Genomic DNA, 11,298 nt, shown 5'->3' with positions numbered 1-11,298 from the left:
TTGCAATAAATATTTTTAGTGTAAAGTAAGTTGTTGTATGAGATAAAGAAAAAAATTTCAAATATTAATATTTAAAATTTAAATGTGTTGGATGCTAAAATCTTTATTTTTTAAGTTGAAAAGTTTGTTGATCTATCAAAAGATTAAATATTTAAATTGAGTTGATATTGACATTTGAGACTCTAGCTGTTTGAATTCATTGTACTTGAAAACAAAAATGAACATCCTACTAATCTTTTAATTACAGTACAAGGATAACCGATTAAAATAATTGCACAAACTAAAACTGTATTAAAAAAATAAAAAATTAAAACTATATTCTTAATTATTTTTAGAATCAAAACCTATTTGGCCATCTATGTCTATCTTACTTAAGTTTACAACCTAAGTATTCTGAGAGAGTTAAGCCTTTTAGCTTGATCTTACATGAATTAATTTTGTAGCTTTTAACTCTTCACTAAATGTTTTGGGCATCAATGTATTATGTATATTAAGGCGTTGAATTTCGCTACCTTTTTCTTTTAATTATCATTTTTTTTATCTTCAAGCTCCAAGTTTTTAACTTTCAAAATGCCCTAGCTGTAGGTGTAAAGGCTCTGTCTTAGGCTTTTAGCCTGTTATCTCGGTGGAAATACCTACCGCATTGAAGCACCAGGTATTTCAGCCTTATTTGAATCTCATAAGAAATTTATTTGAGATTTGTTTAAGATTTGTTAGATATTACTTGATGGATAAGAAGAATTTCAAAAGAAGAATTCTAAGATAAAGGAGATTCTTAATAGGCAAGTTTAACTTGTAGAAAAAGAATTCTAAGAGAAAAGAGATTCTTAATAGGCCAGTTTGTATAGTTATAAATAGGTGAAGTTTTTACAAAGTTAGGTATGAGAAAAAGATGTAAAAGAGTTGTAGGGTTTTATGGACAGATACCCCATAAGACTACTAAGGATTTACGTCTTATGAGTATGTATATTTATTTGTGAGTGGACTAGAGGAGACTGAAAGAATCCATATAGGTATGATGTATGGATGTATATGGATATGTGTTTGGTTGTATTAAAAGTGTGTACATGGGTATGTGTTTGTTTGGGTTAAGAATAATCCACAGAACTAGAGGAGATTGAGAGGGTCTATGGGTATTGATTGTTGAGTGATTTATACGTTTTGATGTATGTTTGTAATTTTTTACAACTAGTGGATCTTGTTTTTTATCCATGGACGTAGGCAGTTAGACTGAACCACATTAAATTATTATCTTTTATGTGTTTGATTAATTGTATGATTTAACTTCTGTTAGTGTGATTAGATTGGGGCCATTTGGTCTAACAAGTGGTATCAGAGCTGTGATGATTCTCAACAAGTGATATCAAAGCATGGTTCGAGATATGAAAAGAGACAAACTTAGAGGAGCTCAATTCAAGAAAGGAGTTCAAGTTCATATTTTGAAGATGGATTTACGTAAAACATGAAGATACATAAGAGAAAATGATGGTGAGACTTTTATTGTAGGTGGAACCAAATATGTCTAGCATGAAGACAGATGATTAATGAACTTTGAGTCAAGGTAAAAATTGTTAGGAGTAATGACTCAAATCCCATAAAAGATTTATTTGGGATTTGTTAAAGATTTATCTGAGATTTGTTAGATATTGCTTGATGGACAAGAAGAATTACAAAAGAAGAATTCTAAGAGAAAGATGATTCTTAATAGGCATGTTTGACTTGCAGAAGAAGAATTTTAAAAGAAAAGAGTTTCTTAATAGGCAAGTTTGTATAGTTATAAATAGGTGAAGTCTCTACAAGGTTAGGTATAAAAAAAAGATGTAAGAGAGTTGTAAGATTTATGGGTAGATACCCCATAAGATTACTGAAGATTTACATCTTATAGGTGTATATCTTTGTTTGTGAATGAACTAGATGAGAGGTATGAGAAAAAGATATAAGAGAGTTGTAAGGTTTATGGGTAGACATCCCATAAGATTACTAAGAATTTACATCTTATAGGTGTGTATATTTGTTTATGAGTGAACTAGAGCAGATTGAGAGGGTCCATATAGGTATGATGTATGAGTGCATATAGGTATGTGTTTGGTTGTATTGAAAGTGTGCATATGGATATGTGTTTGTTTGGGTTGAGAATAATCCATAAAACTATAGGAGATTACGAGGGTCTATGGATATTGATTGTTAAGTGGTTTATATGTTTTGATGTATGTTTGTAATTCTTTACAACTAATGAATCATATTTTTCCTCTATGAAAGTAGATCGTTAGACCAAACCACGTTAAATTGTTGTCTCTTATATTTTTTATTAATATTTGATTTCACTTCCGCTGGTATAATCAATGCAAAAAAATATAAATAGTATCTTGTCAATTACCTTAACATGAGTTTCTATCATTAGTTAACTTATGGTTCGTAAATTAAAATGCAAAAAGCTCAATCTAGATTAGCTACTACCTATTTTTCTTTAGTAATGTTGTGACAAATTAAAAGCATTTAATAATAATATTTCATACCTGTATAGAAGACATTAGATATCCTCACTTTAGGAGATTTTGAGTGCAATCTCAATTTATTTCTTCTCTTTCTACATAGATAAAGTAAAGGAAAATAATAGTTAAAAATTAGATTAAAGCAATAATAGTCACCTAATAACAAAATAATAATAAAAAAAACTACTTTGTTCTTCTTCTTCACTCCATGAAGATTCCGACACCAATCTCCTTCACAAAGTAATGCTTGCACTGTGTCAGGAGATAAAGAAGCACGATAAGTATCAATAACTTTACCTTCTGCACTAAAGGTAGCTTCTGAAGCCACTGTAGTGGTAGGAATAGCAAGTATATCCCGAGCCATCTTGGATAAAATACGATACTTCAAAATGCTCACTTTTCACCATTCCAAAGCATGAAACTTAGTGGAATCTCCTTCACAGATAAAACAACCTTCAGCTAGGTAGACATCTAAATCAGATTGTTGTGGTTGAGCAGTTTCAACTGATTTTACATAATTTGCAAATTCAAACCAACCAGAAGAAGAAGCTTCTATATTCATACCACTAATACTATTATCATGCACTCGAGTTTCAGCACTATGCTCATTGCCAAATTGATACTCACGAGCATATTCATCATAAATATCATAAAAGATATCTCGAACTTTAGCAATATTTTTTCTTGCTTCTCTATCAGGGTACATTCGAGGAAAGCAAAACTCAATCACCCTCATTTTGCACCTTGGATCCAAGATTGCTGCTATAGACATCAACAAATTACATTATCCCCAATACTTATCAAATTTACTCTTCATCTTACGAACCATTGCTTGAACAAATTCATTTTCATCATTCATCCTTTTATCCAACAACACTTTCACACGATAAACTTCATTCAGAAACAGGTTTGAAGTTGGATAATCACTTCCAGAGATGATTTTAGTGGCTGAATTAAAAACTTCTAAAATCTCACAAACTTTCTCCACCTTTTCCCAATCTTCATGACTTGGACAACATTCATAATGAGATTCTCGCTCTTTGAGTCTCGAAAACACTTCTTTGAATTTGATTGCAATCGACAACATCTCGAATGTCGAATTCCAACGTGTTTTACAATCGAGAATGAGTTTCCTATCAGGTAACTGTAACTGCTATACTATGTCAGAAAATGAGTTAAGTCTTGCCTCATTTTGATTAATAAAATTGACACTTTCATGAACATCACCAATCACATTCTTAATCTCAGAAAGGCCATCTTGAACCATGAGATTTAAGATATGTGCACAACACCGAACATGAAATAATTTTCCTCCACAAAGCAATATCCTATTTCTTGAAAAAGTGTCTTTAAGAATTCTAATCACCACATCATTGCTTGAAGCATTGTCCACAGAAAGTGTAAACACCTTGTTTTCAATTCCCTATTCTTTTAGACACTTAAAAATACAATCAGCAATCTCAACAATTTGACGAGGAGGAGGTATGTGAACAAAGCTAATAACACGCTTTTGCAATCTCCAATTAGAATCTACAAAGTGTGCTGTAAGAACCATGTACTCAATCTTTTGATTACTTGATTTTCACAAATCTGTTGTCAAACTAATCTTGCTGACAGTCTTCAACAATGCCTTTAATTTCTTCTTTTCTGCTTCATAAACTTGCATGCAATCCTTTTTAATAGTATTGCGTGATACCTTTTTCCATTCAGGCATCCCACGTTTTTGCATCATGTTAAAACCTTCATTTTCGATAATCGAAAAAGGATGCTCGTGCATAAGTATCCAATGTGCAGCTGCTTCTCTCATCTTTACCATATCAAACTTGCCATCTGTGAGAGCAGGTAGTATCTGTACATCACCACATGTGTTTACTGGCTGAAAGTTGATCATTTGTTGTTGATTCTGAAAATTTTTTCTCTTAACACAAGTTATCAAATGCCTCTTAATTTGAGTTATACTTTTACTTGTATTTATTGCTAGCTTCTTCTTACAATGGACACACTCTCCTTTTTTGGAACCATCAGAAAGAGTGACTTCTTTGAACTCTAACTAAACAGCAGATGTCTTTTGCCTCTTTTTCTCATTACTTTCTTCACACTCTTCAGGGTCAGCATTATCACATTCTCTATCATTGGCATCAATGACTGGTGTTTTATCTGTGTTACCATTAGTGGCATCTAAAGCTTCATTCATTGGATCATTACCATCATCTAGTAAAAGAATTTATTGTCGGCTGAACTGGTATAGAAGAGATATCTGGTGTGGTTGATGACATGTTTAGTTTCCTATAGCAAAAAAAAAAAAAAAAGACAAATCAAAACAATAATATAATTTTAGGATCAAACAATAATGCAAACAAGTTGTTAGAAACATGTGCGATAAATTTTATTGCCAGAAACATGCTAAACAAGTTGCGAGAACAAATTATTGGAAGAGTATAAAATTTTATTCTTTAGGAAAATATACTAATATTGTAGGAATTTTAATAAATTTAAGATTACCTACTTCGATAATAATTTCAATTTCTAAAATCAATTTCTTAAAATGAATATTTCTTATTAATTTTTACAATTATACATGCCTATTTAGTATTTATATAACATTAACTCAATCTCATTAGAAATAAGTGTCAGGTTATATTCTAACAAATCTAATATGCATAAAGAAGAAAAGTATTCACATTAAACAGTCCTCAATAAATTAGTGATGAACTATATGGAAGCTCAAATTATGATTATGACTAAAAACAATAGAGCCAATGACCTTTTTTTTTTTTGTTAAATAATATGAACCATCCAAAAGTTTTTCTACTGATAAAGCGTATTGTGCAAGTTTTGAAGTGGCCCAAATTCAATTACTTTCTTGCTAATAATATAGAGACTTTTGGTTTACAAAATTCAGTATTTAAATGCAACTTCACAAAGAACATACTGCTTTTCACAAGTTTGCAACAAAAATAAAAGTATAATATGATAGTGTTTGACAAACAAATCAGAATTGAGAATATCAATACTAACAAATAGCTATAACACCTTGCCCCCTTTCATTGTTGTTCTCGATCTGCATCCCCACAATATTCATAAGGGTATTTAATTTAGACATTCATAAGGGTATTTAATTAAGGCATTCTTATTTAAACCACCTTTTAGCATGAATTGGAAGCCTAACATAAAAACATTTAATAAAAAAATGGCACTCAAAAAGTATGCCATAGAGAAAGGGCTACGTTGAGGGATCGGGTTCTGTTCAAGATCGGGTTCTTTTCAAGCTACTGTAAACGTTGAATGGGTGGAACGAGCAGGGCTACGTTGAGGGATCGGGTTCTGTTCAAGCTACTGCAAATGTCGAATGGGTGGAACGAGCAGGGCTTCGTTGAGGGATCGGGTTGTGTTCAAGATCGGGTTCTATTCAAGCTACTGCAAACGTCGAATGGGTGCTACTGCAAACGTCGAATGGGTGGAACGAGCAGGGCTTCGTTGAAGGATCGGGTTCTGTTCAAGATCGGGTTCTATTGAAGCTGCTGCGGGTTCTGTTCAAGATCGGGTTCTGTTGAAGCTGCTGCAAACGTCGAATGGGTGCTACTGCAAACGTCGAATGGGTGGAACGAGCAGGGCTTCGTTGAGGGATCGGGTTTTGTTCAAGATCGGGTTCTGTTGAAGTTGCTGCAAACGTCGAATGGGTGGAACGAGCAGGGCTACATTGAGGGATCGGGTTCTGTTCAAGATCGGGTTCTATTCAAGCTTTTTAGAGAGAGGAGAAAGGGCTTTCGAAAGGGTGGAACAAGCTTGGAAGACAATGGAGTGGGATTCGGGAAGAAAAGGCACCGCAAGTGTCTGTTGGTGAGTGAGAGAGACGGGGAGAAAGACTGAAGGAGAAGAGGGAAATGAAGAAAATAAAATTTTAGGGTTTTTTAAGCTAAGGGTAAAAAAGTAATTTTATAAATAAAATAATAAAAATAAATATATAATATAAAAAATCGATTAGGCTCGCGAGCTACTCGAGTCGGATATAAGAATACTCAAATTCGGCTCGATCGATAAGTCGAGCTACTCGAGCTCGAGCTATACTCGATAATAATCGAACCGAATTCAAGTTTTTTTCGAATCGAACTCGAGTAGCTTGCGAGTACTAATGTATCATTTACACCCCTATATGCAGCGCCGGCTTAAACCTATTCAGAGAATCCGGACATCAAGGGTCTATCACTGCTCAAAAATAACTTAACATTTCTACAACATTTAAAATGAAGTTGTTTTTTTTCCTGTTTTTCTAACTCTAGCTTCAGACATGATCAGATATGAAACTGAATTGAACAAATGTGATGTTGTGATTGTCCCAAAAAATTATTATAGAAATGTGACATCATTTGTTGTATATTTAAAAAGCAAAATGTTAATTCATTATACGACATTTAATTCGAATTTTTTTGTGTACTATGACTGTTCTAGATAAGATAAATATTAGATTAAGTAGAGGCAAGTGGTCATTGAACTTTGCTTCTGTTTGTTTTCCCTTCTGTCTTTAAGCTCCACCCCATGGTATCAGTATCCCAGTTGCAGAAGTAAGGACCGTGTCTCAGGCTTCTGCCCTGCTTTAACCTTCGTTGAAGCAGCCGGTGATGGAGTGGTCATGGACAATTCTTGCAGTTGCTACACTTATCTTTTTCTTTCACGCATTGAGATGGAAAAGAAGGGCCAAAAATAAGAGATTACCTCCCGGTCCGAGAGGGCTTCCTATTTTTGGAAACCTTTTCATGGTGGGGAACAAACCTCACCAAGATCTTCAACAGTTAGCCCAGAAGTATGGCCCCATAATGCACTTACGCTTTGGCCTGATGCCTGTAATTGTTGTCTCATCCCCTGAAGCTGCCGAGCTATTCCTCAAGACATATGACCTTGTTTTTGCTAGCAGGCCACCTCATGAAGTTGCCAAGCATGTTGGTTACAATCAGCAGAATTTGTCCTTCTCCCCATACGGTTCCTATTGGCGCAACATGCGTAAGATATGCACTCTAGAGTTGCTTAGTAACCTCAAAATAAATTCTTTCAGTTCCATGAGAAAGGAAGAGCTTTTTCTTTTAATTCAGTATATTCAAGAGGCTGCCTCTGCTCGAGTTGCGGTTGATCTTAGTGCTAAGGTCTCATCTCTTACTACAGATATTTCTTGTAGAATGGTGCTTGGAAAGAAATATAGTAATGATGATTTCAACGAAAAAGGCTTCGAAGCTATAATTCGAGAGGGCATGCAAACAATTGCAGCTTTTAATTTAGCTGATTACATTCCTCAAATTAAAGGACTTGATCTTCAGGGTCTAACAAAACGCCTGAAAACTATTGCCAAGGTTTTTGACGACTTCTTTGAGAAGGTATGTCGTAGGGCTAAGCATCTCCTGGCTATACCAACCTGGCGCCTAAAAACATGAGAAAATGGCTGTGTAATTTCTACTAGAGTATCTTTTCTGGATATATTTGTTGCCTTCTCTAGTACTTTAGCTTTTCTCGTTAGAACGCAAATTTTGGATTTATCATATCTAATTATCATGATTAAATAAATAAGATCTAGATTAATTACCTTTTCTTTTGGATGTCCAATTTAAAACAAAGTATCCTAGCATTTTTTTAGACTTACAATCATAAGATGCACTGATATAATATTAAAATTCGATTGGATAAATCATAAAATTAAAGAAAAAAAAGCTTTAATAGAAGATTGTTTTGATTTAATTCAGCTTATTATTTTTGCTGCAAATTTATAAATGAAGCAATATTATTATTATCTACACCTTTATGTAAAGTAAGTTTGACCCTATGAAGAAAAAAAATATATTTGATTTATCTTTGTATACTCATGTATGTATAATTTACAGATTATTAATGTTAATAATGGTTAAAATCTAAATAATTTATAAATTTCATATGCCAATTTTAGCGTTAAATTATAATGATTAAAATGGAAGGTATTACATTTTATCATAAATTGCATTATCTATAAGAAAACAAAAACATATATTAGACCAATGAATAAAAAGTCCACCTTAAAGAAGTTTGTTTTTCCAGCAACGGCGTCGCTGCTTATTTTATCCTTCTACCATAAACGTCGTCGTTACTTGATCGAGAGTGTACTTAGAATTGAATTTGCAATTCTGCATTATGAAGATTTTAAACCCTAAAACCCGCTGCACAGAATTCCTCAAAAACCTTAATGCAAACCCTCAAATCATCTTCCATTTTCTCAACTTCCTATTTTCTCAATTTTTCGTTAAAACCCAAATCATTTATTTTTATTCTCTCATATTCTTCTTCCACCTCTGTTTCGAATCCGCCCCTTTTCAATTATCTTGTAAAAAACTTGGATTTCACTGAAACCCAAGCTGTTTCAATCTCTAACCGTTACTCTCATGTGAAATCCCTCCAAAAGGCTCAATCGGTTGCCAATTTTTTTCAAAGTCTTGGCTTTTCCAATGCCGAAACAGCCTTTGCTGTCCGTTTTTTATTTTTAAATTATTTTATTTTAAAAGTTTTGTATTTTTATTTTTTAAAATATGACATGTGGTAGCCGCATTATTCTCATATGGTAATCACATGTAATTCACATCAATGTTGATTGTCACCTTAACACTTATTTTAATGATTTTTAAAATTGGAATAACTTAATAAATAAAAATGAAATTTAATTAACTATTTAAAATTTTTTAATTTAGATATCACATTAAAAAATACAATAATTAGAGTTTATTCATGATATTAACTCAAAGATAAGTATTACTAACATTCATACCAACTTGACAACAAGTGAGGTATTGAGTTGATAATAAAGAATTTTATCTTGAAGCCAACCAGACCAAGATAAAACAAATAAATGAAAATGTTAGTTATATAAAATTTTCCAAGATAATTTCAGTGAAAATCAACTGAAATTATGAAAAAAACGTTCTCGTTTTTTTGAACGAAAAATTAATGACTTAGCTAAAATTATTAGAGTTAAACCTATGATTTATATTAAACATGATATAGATAAGTTTGAAATTCAAATTTTAAAACTTTTCAAGAAAGGTTTAATTGAACAAACAGATAGCCCTCATTTTAGTATTGCATTTCTTGTCAGAAAACATTCTAAACAAAAACGTGGTCAAGCCCTATGATAATCAACTATAAAAGGCTTAACCAAAATTTTTTTTTTGATGGATATTTTATCCTAAAAAAGATGTTTTAATCAATTTAGCAAAAGATGCTAAATATTTTAGTAAATTTAACTGTAATTTTAGTTTTTGGCAAATAATGCTTACCAAAAAGTCAAAATCATTGACTATTTTTTGTGCACCAACAAGCCATTACCAATGGACTATTATGTCATTCAAATTATGTAATGCCTCTCAAATCTTTCGAGGTGAATGGACAAAATTTTTGCAAAACATAAAAAATTTTATTGTGTATATATTGATGATATTTTAGTTTTTTTCTAAAAATCTAATTGAGCATAAAAAACATCTTAATATTATTGTTTAAGAGTTTGTCAAACATGGTATTATACTCAGTTAAAAAAAGATTGAGTTAGAAAAAATTAAAATAGGATTTTTAGGATTAAATCTCTCATCATATGGTTTTACTCTTCAAGATCATATTATTTCAAAAATTAAAGATTTTCCAGAATAACTAGAATATATAAAACATTTGCAACAATTCCTTAGTCCTTTTAACTATGGAAAACAATTCTTCAAAAATTTCTCTAAAGAGGAGAAAATTCTACAAGAAAAATTGATAAAAGATATTGAATTTTCTTGGATAGACCAAGATTCTGGTATTATCAAACAAATAAAATTAGAACTTGCTACTATTTCAAAAGTATATTTACCTAAACAAGGTGATTATCTAATCTTGGAAACTGATGCTTTAAATGAACACTAGGGATGTGTTTTAAAAGCAAAAGTTCAAAAATAAACTTATTTATGGTTATAATTCTGGCAAGTTCAAACAGAACGAAATCAAATATATTATATTTGAAAAAGAATTATTAGCCATTAAAAATACTATTTTTAAATTTCATATTTATCTTGCACTTGAACATTTTACAATCAGAACTGATAACCAATATGTTCGAGATTTCTTAAAAAATAGAAAAATAGAAACTAATCCAAGATGGATTAGGTGGTATAATTTTTTATGTCAATATACTTTTAGTATTGAATTTATTAATGGTGATAAAAATTTTCTTGTAGATTATCTTAACAGGCCAGAGGGATAGAGTTAAAAACCCTTTACAGCAGCAAGAAGGATAGAGAACAATACAAAAAAGGCAAACTAAAAAAGTTTCCTCTTCTTCCTTTTCCTCTACAAATACTAAATCATATCTTAACCTGGGATATACACCTTTTATTAACCTTCAAAGAGGATATTTACCGCATTAGATTCCTTAAATGCCTTATTTTATCTTTCCACAAAAACCTGTAATACAACCAGTACTACAAATCCTTAAAATCTTTCACCATTTTCTTAGGATCCAAACCAATAGACCCTTATTTCTTATTCAAAAATTGTACAATCAATAAAAAAATTGTTGAAAGATACAAAAATGACAAATGTAGAAATAAAAAATTTCTACAATCCTGGTCTTCCTGTTGACATATACAATATGTTCAACAATATTTGAAAATCCCATCTCTCTCAAAACAAATCGAATTTTAGAAAAAAGATGACTAAATTAGTTGAATTCTTAGTTAAAAAAGCTAAAAAAAAGTAACTTTTTGATGAATTGGTTTTCAAAAATCTTTGTTCTTCATATCTGCTAAAATAGCAAGACGTAGATTTC

General features: G+C 31.6%; 2 pseudogenes; one reads left to right on the top strand and one right to left on the bottom strand.

Annotated features, from left to right (window-relative positions):
• Nucleotides 1-2,903: 2,903 nt before the first annotated feature.
• On the bottom strand, nucleotides 2,904-4,221 carry LOC149511967 (zinc finger BED domain-containing protein RICESLEEPER 2-like; annotated as a pseudogene).
• A 2,645-nt stretch (nucleotides 4,222-6,866) lies between these two features.
• Nucleotides 6,867-11,298, top strand: part of LOC149511966 (cytochrome P450 71AU50 pseudogene) — a 37,171-nt pseudogene continuing 32,739 nt past the window's right edge.

This window comes from Durio zibethinus, chromosome 24 (genome assembly GCF_047325235.1).
Source record: "Durio zibethinus cultivar Kanyao isolate XHJ-2024 chromosome 24, ASM4732523v1, whole genome shotgun sequence".
Classification (NCBI taxonomy): Eukaryota; Viridiplantae; Streptophyta; class Magnoliopsida; order Malvales; family Malvaceae; genus Durio; species Durio zibethinus.
Note: the sequence above shows the minus strand (reverse complement) of the source record. Positions and strands in the feature narration are given on the sequence as shown.